This window comes from Nicotiana tabacum, chromosome 10 (genome assembly GCF_000715075.1).
Source record: "Nicotiana tabacum cultivar K326 chromosome 10, ASM71507v2, whole genome shotgun sequence".
Lineage (NCBI taxonomy): Eukaryota > Viridiplantae > Streptophyta > Magnoliopsida > Solanales > Solanaceae > Nicotiana > Nicotiana tabacum.
The window spans coordinates 48,318,613-48,331,071 of record NC_134089.1 but is presented as its reverse complement, the minus strand read 5'-3'; the positions used below and the strand labels follow the sequence as shown (position 1 = coordinate 48,331,071).

General features: G+C 38.8%; 1 long non-coding RNA gene across 1 annotated transcript; it reads left to right on the top strand.

Annotated features, from left to right (window-relative positions):
- The first annotated feature begins 1,434 nt into the window (after window positions 1–1,434).
- On the top strand, window positions 1,435–4,649 carry LOC142164856 (uncharacterized). The gene is made up of 3 exons (XR_012695932.1): window positions 1,435–2,907; window positions 3,252–3,320; window positions 4,387–4,649. It is a non-coding gene; the product is annotated as an uncharacterized LOC142164856 (long non-coding RNA).
- The last annotated feature ends 7,810 nt before the right edge of the window (window positions 4,650–12,459 follow it).

The following is a 12,459-nucleotide window of genomic DNA, read 5'->3' as shown; positions in this document are numbered from 1 at the left end:
TCGCCGTTAATTAATTAATGGTTCATTATCACAAGTTATGACACATACTAATGCATTGAGAAACTTTTTCTTCTTAAATCACTTCACTGCTGAAAGAGCATGTAGACAGCGAATTCGGAAGTGAAGTAGATTTGACAGTTCACTATTCACGCCAGCAACTAGGCAAGTTCTTGACAATGATAGAAAATAAAATGGAGATAGGAACCTAATTTAGCTCCATAAGTTAGGTCATAAGGTAAGAATATGCAGAATCATATTGTAAAATACAACATTAATTTTTCCAATTAAAATGGGACATTCTAACATTGTTTGTTTTTCGTATGCTTGAGACGGGACATTTGAAGCGTGAATAATATAACAGGGCCAAATGAAATCATTCTTGAATAATTCACAACCATGCATAAAGTATACGAATAATCGAACTACAATCAGAGGCCGATCTAGGATTTCAAGATAATGGGTGCCCTACTGTAAAAAGGTGAATCTAGAATTTATATTTGACGGGTTTAACGTTAGTTTCTTACCATGAACGCATTTCATTTTTCAAATAATAGGTTCAAATTATATTCTTTTTGAAATTTTAGTAATTTTCACATATATATCTATACTTCGTGTCTAAAACAAGACCGTTTAAAGTGGAATCTGGATTGTTAATTTCACATGTAGAGGCGTACCCAATAATAATTGCACCATAAAAATCTTTGAGCATGGGTTCATGCACATATATTTAAGTTATTTTGAAAAAAATATGATACTCTTTTCGGTGCACAATAAGTGACCAATTTGCTTTTGGCAAGCCCATTAAGAAAATATTAAATTCTATACAAAATTTCTAGTATGACTAAACTACCTTTAATTAAATATTTAATGTGATGAGTCAATTTTTTTTTTAGGAATATGTACATAAGGGTAATTTTGTAAAAATAAATTGAATTTTTTTTTGATTATATAAATAAACAATTATTTTGAACCAAAATAAAAAAATAAATTGATCACCTATTGCGAACTGAATGGAGTATTGAGTATGGGTTCGCCTCAACTCATATCCCTCAGCTTGGATATTAATTTCTTGCACCAACTTTATCTCCTTAAGAAATGACAGCCACAAAAGTACGTGTTGCCTCATTCCCAGAACAAATGGCTATTCCCAGCATCCAAAATATTTTATTTATATTTTTACAGCAATTGGTATCGCTTTCTTTCTGAAGATATCTCCAAACATCGAGGGACTCCTGCAATTAATTAATAATACTAATAATTAGTTTCCCCATCCAAAATTAAATTACACAACCACCACCTATACAAACAAAGAAGAGCGGCTAAGAAGAAGCCACGATTTAGTTACTGGCTGATGTAATATATAATGTTAAAAAGAACTAAAGAGTGTGGATACGTACATTTATTTAAACTCGTAATAAAACGCTCTGACACTCTTATAAAATAGTGTTATATAAAATGAAATAGAGATTTATCCCGTCGTTGATGTTTCTTCTATTTTATGCTCATATAATCCTGCAGTCTTTATTATACTCCTTCCGTTTGAATTTTTGTGAACCATTTAATTGGAAATGTGGTTCTATGGTTTATGAGCTAGATTGGGATGTGAAATTTTAGTTACAATGTGTATCGGACCAATATGAGATAGGGTGACGTGAGATCACCCCGGATATATGCATGGTAGGGTTATTCATCGATTGGTTGGCTTTTGGAACAACTCTGGGCACGTTTGAGGACGAACATATGTTTAAGTGGGGGAGGATGTAACGACCCGATCGGTCGTTTTGAGCTTTTGTACTTGGCTCGCCAGTTCTCGGGCATGACTAGCCCCGTGTGATGTATTATGACTCATGTAAATAATTGGTTTTGGTTTTCAGGGTAATCGACATGAAATTTGGAAGAACAGTTCTCAGTTTGAAGCTTGTAATTCGAAAGGTTTGACCAAGATTTGACTTGTTTGTAGATGCTCTCGGATCAGAATTTTTATGATTTGGTTAGCTCCGTTAGGTGATTTGGGACTTAGGAGCGTGATCGGAATGCATTTTGGAAGTCCGTGGAATGTTTAGGCTTGAATTGGCGAAATTGAGATTTTAGCGTTTTCCGGTTAATAGGTGAGATTTTGAGATAGAGGTCAGAATGGAATTCCGGAAGTTGCAGTAGTTCCATTGTGTCATTTGGGATGTGTGTGCAAAATTTCAGGTCATGCAGACGTGGTTTGGTTGGGTTTTTGATCAAAAGGGAAATTCGGAAGATTTTAGAAAGTTTGGCTTGAATCCGATGTTTTTTGGGTGATTTGATGTTGTTTGAGGTATTTCGATAATCGGAACAAGTTTGAATAAGGTATTAGAATATGTTGGTGCTTTTGGTTTAGGTCTCGGGGGCCTCAGGGTGATTTCGGATGGTTGACGGAGAAGTTTGGATTTTGTTGCAGCTGCTGAATTTGTTGCTTCTGGTATTTCTGCACCTGCGGATTGGGGACCGCAGGTGCGGCACCGCATAAACGGAGTTTTAGTCGCAGAAGCAGAAAAGGGATTGAGGAGCAGGAACCGCAGAAGCGGCTATGTGCACCGCATCTGCGGAGCCGCAGATGCAAAAATGTGATCGCAGATGCGTAATTTCGGTTGTTTAGTGATTTCCGCAGAAGCGGGCGAGAGACCTCAAATGCGGTACCGTAGGTGCGTGGATTGACCGCAGATGCGGGTTCTGGTGTCATAAGTGAAATCCGCATAAGCGGATGTTTTTCCGCAGAAACGGAGGCACAGATGTGCTTATAGGATCGCAGGTGCGAAAAAGCTGGGCAGAAGGTATAAAAATGCCCCTTCGTGATTTTCAGTCATTTATTCACCATTATTGTGCGATTTTGGAACTCCAAGCTGTGACTTCAAGAGAGAATCAAGTGTATCCACATAGGTAAGCTACTTGGGCTTTATACCTTGTGTTTATGGTGATTATATCATTGTTTAATCATGAAAATTTGGGGGAAATTAGAGGAAGATTTGGGAATTTAGGGCTTGAAATTAGAGAGTGAATTTTTAGAATTTGAGTGACCAGATGAGGTCGGATTTTGATAAATTTGATATGTATGAACTCGTGAGAGGATAAAGATTCCATTGATGTTAATTTTATCGAGTTTCGAGACGTGGGCCCGGGGTCCGGGTTTGAACAATTTCGGGATTTGGATGTAAATTGGATATTTTCGAGTGAGCTTCGTTCCTTTTGCATATTTTTAATGATTATGTACTGATTGTGGCTAGATTTGGAGCATCCGGAGGTCGATTTGTGCGGGCGAAGGCATCGTGGGCTAGAAGTTGGACCGGATCGAGGTGAGTAATGATTGTAAATGATGTTCTGAGGGTTTGAAACCCCGGATTGCACATCGTAGTGCTATATTGATGTGAGACACACGCTTGATGACGAGCGTGGGGTCGTGCACTATTGGAGATTGTGACTTGGTCCATCCCGATTGATGATTTTACCGCGTATTTGATTGAAATCTATTTGCTATCATCATTATTTGGGCTTCGTGCCAACTATTTGAAACCTTCGGGGATTTTTGTTGATATTTCCTTACTGTTTTAACTTTATACTTAAACTCAGTCATATTATTTTCTACTATTTTTAAAACTCAGCCATGTTTACTTTGCTTTAACACTTGATATGATATTTCAAATAATATTTTGGGTTGAGCATCATGTTTTACTGTTGCCCGAGTGGCTTATGTGATTTTTGATTGAGTAAGGTTTGAGGGCCTGTGTTGTGAGGATATCTTTTTGGTCGGGCTGCACGCCATAGCAGTGATACACGAATTTTGATTATGAGGCCGAGGGCCTGAGATATGTACGCCACGAGGTGGCTTGTTGATATGAGGCCGAGAACCTAGAGATGATGTCACGAGATGGCTTGATATTGCGCTTGGGCCATAAGGGGCCTCTCCAGGAGTCTGCACACCCCCAGTGAGCGCGGGTACCCATTGTGATGTGAGATATAGCCCGAGGGGCTGGTATTGTTCTGAGATATTGCCCGATGGGCGGATTGTGATGTGACATTGTGCCCGAAGGGCGAACCTTATGTTCTTATCTTTCTTATTTACTTGTCATGTACCTGTTTAACTGTGTATTTGTGCTCGAAGGGCGAATTTCTGTGCTTATCTGCACTAATTGTTTTGCATTCATTTGCGCAACTGTTGAAAAAGACATTTTCAAAGAAGTTTACACTGAGCTAAGATGTTTAAAGAGATTTTACAGCTTCATTGCTTTCTTACTGGTTTTTGAACTGCTTCTATACAACATGTTGATGCACTTTTCGTGATTTCTTACCATTCAGACTTTAGTTATGATTATTACTCACTGAGTTGGAGTACTCACTTTACTCCTTGTACCTTGTATGCAGATTCAGGTATTTCTGAACCAGGTAGCGGGTATTAGCTGATCGGAGGCAGAGTCTTTGGAGTTTAGCAAGGTAGATGCCGGCGTTCGCAGCACTGCTTTTCTCCCTCCTTATTTCATTAATCCGTATTTTGCACATTTTAGACTTTTCAGTTGTATTTAGACCCTAGTAGATGCTCGTGACTTGTGACACCCCGGTATCGGGCTGTGTTTGGGCTGTATTCCGCACATTATAATTTTTTTGCTTAGTTTTTGGTTTATTTACTCATGCTTAGACTGTTTATTAATGTTTAACTGTTTAAAAATTAAATTGTGACTGGTTGGCTGGCCTTGTCTTCACGAGAGGCGCCATCACGATCGGATCCGGGTTTAGGGTCGTGACACGCCTCTAAAGAGCTTAGGGTTGAAAATGGTGTAAAATGACCTAAGTCCCTTTTTTCAACTTTTGCCCAGCTGCCGATGTCGCAACTACGAACTCTTGTTCGTAATTGTGATATTCGCAAATATGAACAATTGTTCGCAAATGCGATCAGTGTCATGGGCATGCCTAAATCGCAAATGCGATATAACCATCACATTTGCAAATAGCCCCCCCAGTCGCAAATGCGAGTAAAGCTTCGCAAATGTGAAGTTGTTCTTACTATGCACTGTGTCGCAAATATGATCCCAGCTCAGCTAGCAAAAGCGAACTTTACTTCGCAAATGTGAATCCCAGCCACCATCCCATGTTTGGATTTGCTAGCCTGACATCGTAAATGCGAGGCTCGTAACTGCGATCAGGTCTTCGCAACTGCGAGACCTGCAAGTTTACACCAACTAGCAACAACTATGCATCAGATGTTCCAAATCAGTCCCAATGTATTCGAAACTCACCTGAGTCCCTCGAGCTCCAAACCGAACATGCACATCATTGTCATAACATCATCCAAACTCGCTCGCTACCTCAAAACAACATCAAAAATCACGAATTGATCATCAAAACTTAAGATTTCAACTTTAAAACTCAATTTTGCCAACATTTCACATAATGGCCCGAAACACCCTCGGGTCATCCGGAACCCTAATCAAACATGCGTACAAGTCCAAAAACATAATACGATACACCGATCCGAGGTCGTTTACTAAAAACTTTAACCGTAGTCAACTCTAGCCTCATTTTATGTCAAAAGTCATATTTTCATCAAAATTTCTTGTAAAAGCTTTCCGAAAAGTGACACGGACCGCACACGCAAGTCAATAAACATCAAATGAAGCTATAAAAAATTTCGAAATACAAAAATAAATGCTAGTACTCAAAACGACTCTGGTCGTCAGAATACACAATACTATTTTCCGGCTAAAAGGATAAAATTGAACCCTCTTTCGTAAGCGTGGCTTCGCCAATGTATCTGGGCATACCTTTATCATTAAGAGCATTTTAGAATTTGTGGCATCTTATCTAAGTTACCTACTGTATTAAAAATATTTACACTATTAGAATAATGCATCTGGTTACACTATATATGCTTAACTTCTCTTTTAGGGTTACTAATTAGCAGTATTTTTATATATAAACAGCTATCCATTGATGGCTTTTAAGTATTCTGATACTGTAAAGGAACTTAACACTATCAACTTAACTTAAGCCAATTTGGTTCACAGGTGGCTTCTATCCACAAGTTAATGGATATTAATTGTTTGTTATCGTACAATCAATTGAAAATCACAGTCTACCTAAGAATGATTGAAGAAAATATATTAGCATACTATTTTGGATCATATATGGTCATGTGGCAACAGGGCAAAGATCACTACCAACCTTAAGTTCTTGTTTCTTAGTGAAAATTGATCTTCTCTATAACGTAATCCACATGGTTCGCTATATTGAAAACCAGCACCACACTAACTCATTCGTGTCACCGCACATGCACATGGACAGAGTAGAGCGATAATTTAAAATTTATGAGTTTTAAATTTTATAGTTATAATTAATTATTAGTAATTGCATTTTGAATTTAATTTGTAAATATATTTAATAATTTTTTAATACAAATATAAAATTTGAACTAAAATTATTTAGTTTATCCGAACACATATATAACCTTTAACTCCATCCTGCACATGGGACCTAGGGTACGATTTTAGGGTCATGTCATCACACATGGAAAAGAAATAAGACGTCATGTCTATTTTTTCTATTATCGAATAAATCTCACCCAAGTAAAATGTTGTACAATTCAACTCTTCTTTTTTCCTTTTACGATACTTCATCCTTAACCGCGAAGAAATAAATTCTACTGGCTAATTTATGAAAGCATCTCGAGTATCTATTCTTACAATTTGACAACGACAAGAAAATAACACTTGACCAAGATTTCCAAACGAAAGAAGTATATTGAAACATCAAAAGGTATTCATAAAAATAACCCCAAAAAGTAACAGATCTATCGTCCTTGGGCATCTTGGCACTGAAGATGAAAGAAACTTTTCATGACATTTAACTATATATATTCTCTTTTAAAAATTAAAAATTATAGAAAACTTTACATAAAACAACAACAGATTTCCTTTTTTTTTTTGTTGAGGTTGTGGGGGAGGGGGGGTTGCACAGATCTGTTTTCTATGGATATTGCACAAATTAATAGTTTGTTATGTCTTTATATTTGCTAATTAGTATAACACTTCGTCAATTTTCTCTACAGCTTTTGCGATGTGAATTGATGTAAAGTAGCAGAGATTCATGAGGTATGAATACTAGTATTACTCTTTTCTTTGGCTGGTGGAGACAGGTGTGAATCCCTTCACTAGCTCAATTACGACAGCTGACACGTAATGAGGCAGATAAAAGAATAAGACTTAAATTGGTAAATTATTGATTATTTTTTTGATTGACATAAAACAAAATAGAAGCTTATTTAATTGATTTCTAAAGCTGCAACATATTACACTCAACACTCTCTATTCACCTACTACTTCATGATCTCAGCAAGTTATTAGTAATCATAGCAAGTAAACAAAGCAATTAATAAACGTAAGCAAAACAATTAATTAAATTGAAACTTAGGCAACGCAAGGACAACGCCTTTACCGCGCCTTTACACAAGCAACTAGCAAGGACAAGTACTCAGGCTCGTTTGATTGATAAACAAGTTATATCATAATACAAGAAATATAATATGAAAATTAAACAATAACGAAATTATTTTGGTGAATATACTTCTATTAAAAGATTTTTGGTTCATTGGATAAAAAAGAAAATATGTGACTTATATTATAAACCATATGTTTGACTTCACTGTTTGACCAAAAAGTGTTGAGCTTTTTGCTAAACTAATTAAATAAGAAGATTTTAGATAAATCTCAACCATATGATAATTTACTCTAGATCCAAGATAAAATAAGGGAGTAAGCAAACATAGCACACATAAAATTTGACCGTAATATTGATTAAATCTCATTATATAAGAAGAGGATGACTATTTCCATAATGTTGAACAACAATGAGGAATACATAGATGAAAGAGGACACCGATATTTAATAAGGTAGAACCCTGTACATATGGTGTGGCGAGACTGACGATCTATGTTGAAGATCTGAGCTTCATTGCTTCTTTCCCCTTTCTGGAGAGAGGAAGAGATGAAGATCCCTCCTCTTTTTAGAGAATATCTCTGTGTTTTGATCTGTTCCGCCCCCTTTTTTCTTCTTCTCACTTAGTTTATATACTAGATCTTCTCCCTTACCCAACGGTCATTAACCATAGTACTTAAGTCATTTGACTATTCATTTGACTAAATTACGGGCTAACCCCTTGGAATGCCTTGATATCTAATTCGCCTCCCAAATATCTTAAATACATGACCTCGGCCGTGGCCAAGGTGCGTGTTGTTACATCGTGGTATAGATATGACAGTTTCAGGTAACTTTTCGCCGTCCTTTCTCAAGTCGATTCTTGTCTAGTCAGATTTTGACATATACAGTTAGTGCATCCGCCCGTCGGGGTGGCCTCTTGGCGAGCTCGTTGGGCGGACTCTGTTGACTAGAAAATTGGGAGAAATCTGAACGCTGTATGCGAGAGGCGAGTACCTCATGGCGAGGTAGCGACATGACGGTTTCGAGAGCTATGTCAAACCGTTACGTTAGTTTAGAGTGTCATTAATACCCCTCATGCGTCATTATGGCGCACGTTTTCTATGTGTTACGTCATTTCCCGTTCCCACTTCCGTTTTCTAAATGGCGGTGTTTGGATTTCCCGCTCAGGGCATTCATATCCCTATAAATAGGGGAGAATCCTTCATTTAAATGTTACGATTCTCAATCGCTCAATAGATTCTTGCAACTCTTCTTCTTCTCCAATTTATCATATTTCTGCTTCTGTGAGGATCTGCTGTGACTACTACCTTTTTTCCCTCATCACATTTGTTTTTTTTTAATCAAAGAAAAGATGGCTAGTGCTTCTTCCAACTTCGATATAGCTGTTGGTGTTTTTTCCAATTCTGATAGAGTTATTGGTGCTTCTTCCAACTCTGATAGAGCTACTGGTGCTCCGGTGCTGGAAAATGATGTACCCCTAATTGAAGGGGGAGTGGAGATGGTGAAGGATGAGGGTTTTCCGACGGTAGATGGGGTGGTTCCCCGCCCAGGGAATGCGAGGACCGATTTCAATAGCCTTGCTAGAGACGAGCCGGAGCCCGTTCCTTCTACGATGGATGCTGTAGCACTCACGACGTTCAGAACCAAATGGTGGATCCCTGATCACATTGAACCGGTGCCGGTGGATCAGGGCATAGTGCATTTACACCGTCCGGGCTATTGCACGTTTTATGCATATCCATTTGTCATTGGGTACACGCTTCCCCTTTCTTCCTTGGTGGTGGATTTCTATCGCTTCTATAAGGTATGTCCGGCTCAACTCTCTCCGTATGCATACAAGCTTTTCCTTATGCTTATCAGGTATGCGGAGTTGGTTGGCCGAAGAATTTCTTTATGACACATGGTTCATCTCTTCGCCCCCATTTTCTCCAAGGTACGATGATTCACATGCGTCACGGAGGAACCAAGAGTTTGGTGGTGAAAATGGACGACAAGGCAAATTGCCTCTTTTAGGAGAGCTTCTTCTACATCCGAACAGATCACGTCGTGTCGAACCCCGCGGGATTTCCTAAGATGTAGAATCTCGCCCGTAGGTCTTCTTTCTTTTTTACTTTATGGATTTTTTCTCAAGATGGTCATCGATCGTCTCCCTTTAATGACCTCGTTGAGGGTTTATTTTTGTTTTTGCAACTGACAGAGTACCACCTCCGCCACTTGCTGATATTCACAAGTGGGTGAGCGCGATCCTTCCACATACGGTGGGGATTCATGAATGGGCACCTTTCAATAAGACGTTCGGGCGCAAGCCTCTTGTTAGTGAGTTGGTGAATTATGGCCTGTTACTTTGTTCTTTGCTCTGTATTTTCTTTTACCTTATCTTTGCTTGACTAAATCTCTTCTCATTGGTAGGTCGGAGAGGAGGGAGAAGGACGAGGACTCCTGTGCTCACTTTTTGCCAGCCGGCTTCCTTTGCCCGACCCGTTCAAAGGGCAACTACGGGTGAGAGCACCAAACGTGTGGTTGCACGGCAGACCACATTAGTGACCGAGCATGTTCATTTGGAGGTTTCTCCCTGGTCAGATATTCCGGTTCTCGCCATCCGTTCAACGGGCGAGCCTTCTCGGAATAGTAGCGAAGAGGCACCGTCAAAGAGGCGAAGATTGTCAGAGGGAGCATCTTTGGTTGAGACGTCCTCGAGGGGCGACCCTACTTGGGCAGCATCTAAAGCTGGTGGTGACGCCGACTGGGGTGCGGAGGCAACGCCTATTCCGATTGCAGAAGAGACCACCATTGTAAGCATGTGATTTTTGCCCTATATGAGAATTACTCCCAAAAAATTCAAAATAAAATGATTTTCCTTGGTGTGCAATTTTTTTGAATTTTTGTGGTATTTTTGTGTAATTATTTGCATATTTGTCTGTGCACGTTTATTTGTTAAATTAATAAAAAATACAAAAACAATATGTCGCATTTTGCATGTAGGATTTAATTCTACAATTGTTAGTAATTAAGTTTGTTTTACAAAAAATTAAAAAATTACAAAAATAGGCATATTTTGCATTTTTTGTCCAAATATACAATTTTATGCTTAATTATTACTTAATTGTGCCTTAATTGTTATTGGGAGTTAATTTGCACTTTTATAACTTAATTTAGTTCTTAATAATAATTCAAATATTTTTATAATTTAATTTAAGAAAAATAAAAGAAGAAAGAAGAGCAAAAATACAAAGAAAAATCGGATTGGGCCACTTCTTCAAATTTCAACCCCAGGCCCAAAGAATTGCCCAACCTTCCCCATGACCCGGTCCATTTCAAACCGGGTCGACCCGGTCCATAACCCCAATACCCAACCCCTCTTCATTTTCATTTTTCATTTTTACAAACCAAAAAAAAAAAACCCTAAAACACTAAACTCATCCGCCCCCCCCCCCCCTCTCATTTTTCTTCTTCTTCTTCTCCGAACTCCTCACACCCCTCCCATGGCTTCCCAGCCTCCATTGTCACTACGCACACACATACACACCTCGTCGTCGTCTCCGAGCAGCCATGGCTGCTGTCTCATCTTCTTCATCAAGCTCGTCCATGGCGGACATTGCTTTCTGCTTCATCTTCCCCAAACAGACCAGCTGCTTCTGCTTTATCTTCTCCGACCAAACGACCACCCACCATAGCCATCGCTGCTTCAGCTCCCTCGTCGTTTTTTTTGCTTCTGCTCCCCACTGCTTCTGTTTATGCTTCATCTTCGTCGTTCGGCGTCAAGCTCGAGCTTGAGCTCGACGTCCATGGCTGCCTTCAACCTCACGTCCAAACGACCAGCTGCTACATCTAGTCGTCGATGACGAACAGTTCATCGACCTCCAACAGACCCAAACAGACACAAAACGGCTCACCTCCCATAGCTGCTTCGTCGATGCTGCCACTGCTTCACTGATGCGTGGCTGCACGTTCCCCTCCGTTCTGCTGCTGCAGCTCACGCAGCTGCTTCTACTTTCTTCTCCGTTGCATCCAAGCAAACCCCATCGATGCCTTCTGCTCCATCTTCTCCATAGCAGCCGAGGAGCCAATCCACTGTTGAGCTCTCAAGACCGAGCTCCATCGCTGCTACTTCAGTCCAGTCCAAAAACGAGACTCAAACCATCTCGTTTGTTCGAGTTCTGGTCGAGGTTTGTCGAAACAGTCCATACATAGTTCGAGTTCGTCGTTGTTTCGATCCGGTTAGTGGTTTTGAGTTTTTATTTTGTCCGTATTTCGTTTTGATATTCTCGAATCTAAAATCGGCAAATGTTTGTTTTGTTCATTATTTTGTGAATTTTTCAGTTTGTTTCATGTTTGTTTTATTGTTCTTGTTTATTGTTTAGGTAAAAATTTGTTAGTTTAATGTTGGTTAGATACAAGTTGAAGTTTAATTAATTATTTCTTCAGTTTGTTTCATATGTTATGTATTTTTTCAGAAGTTGTTAACGTTGGTTAAATCGTTTGAATCCGTGATGTTTGTTGTTTAAAAGAGATTTAGTTCATATTCATCTTTGTTTGAAGTTCATTTTTAATCCAGTGATTTAATGTTGAGTTTGTTTTGTTTTTGATTCGTTGATTTAGTTTGAATCATGTATTGTGTTGTTAATATTGTTGTTTCCTTGCTCATCCATTGTTGGTCTAAGTTAACCAGGATTGGTTCCCAATATGGTTAATTCATTCACATTAGTTGATGTTGTTCATCTGTGTTCATATGAGTTGTTGTTGAAATTGTTTAGAAATTGGTCATATTGGCTATATTTTGGTTAAGTTTGATTAATTGATTGGTTATAGATGATGGGGTAGTTTGGTAAATCGCAGTACATTCATGGGTAAAATGGTAATTGCAATAAGGTCGTAGGGGTAGTTTGGTAATTGAACATTTTGAATAATTCTTTATGTTAAGCATGTGGGACAAAATGTAATGGGATGTGGGTGATATAATTGTTTAATATAAATGGGGGACAAGACATAATGTAGTGGAGGGGAATA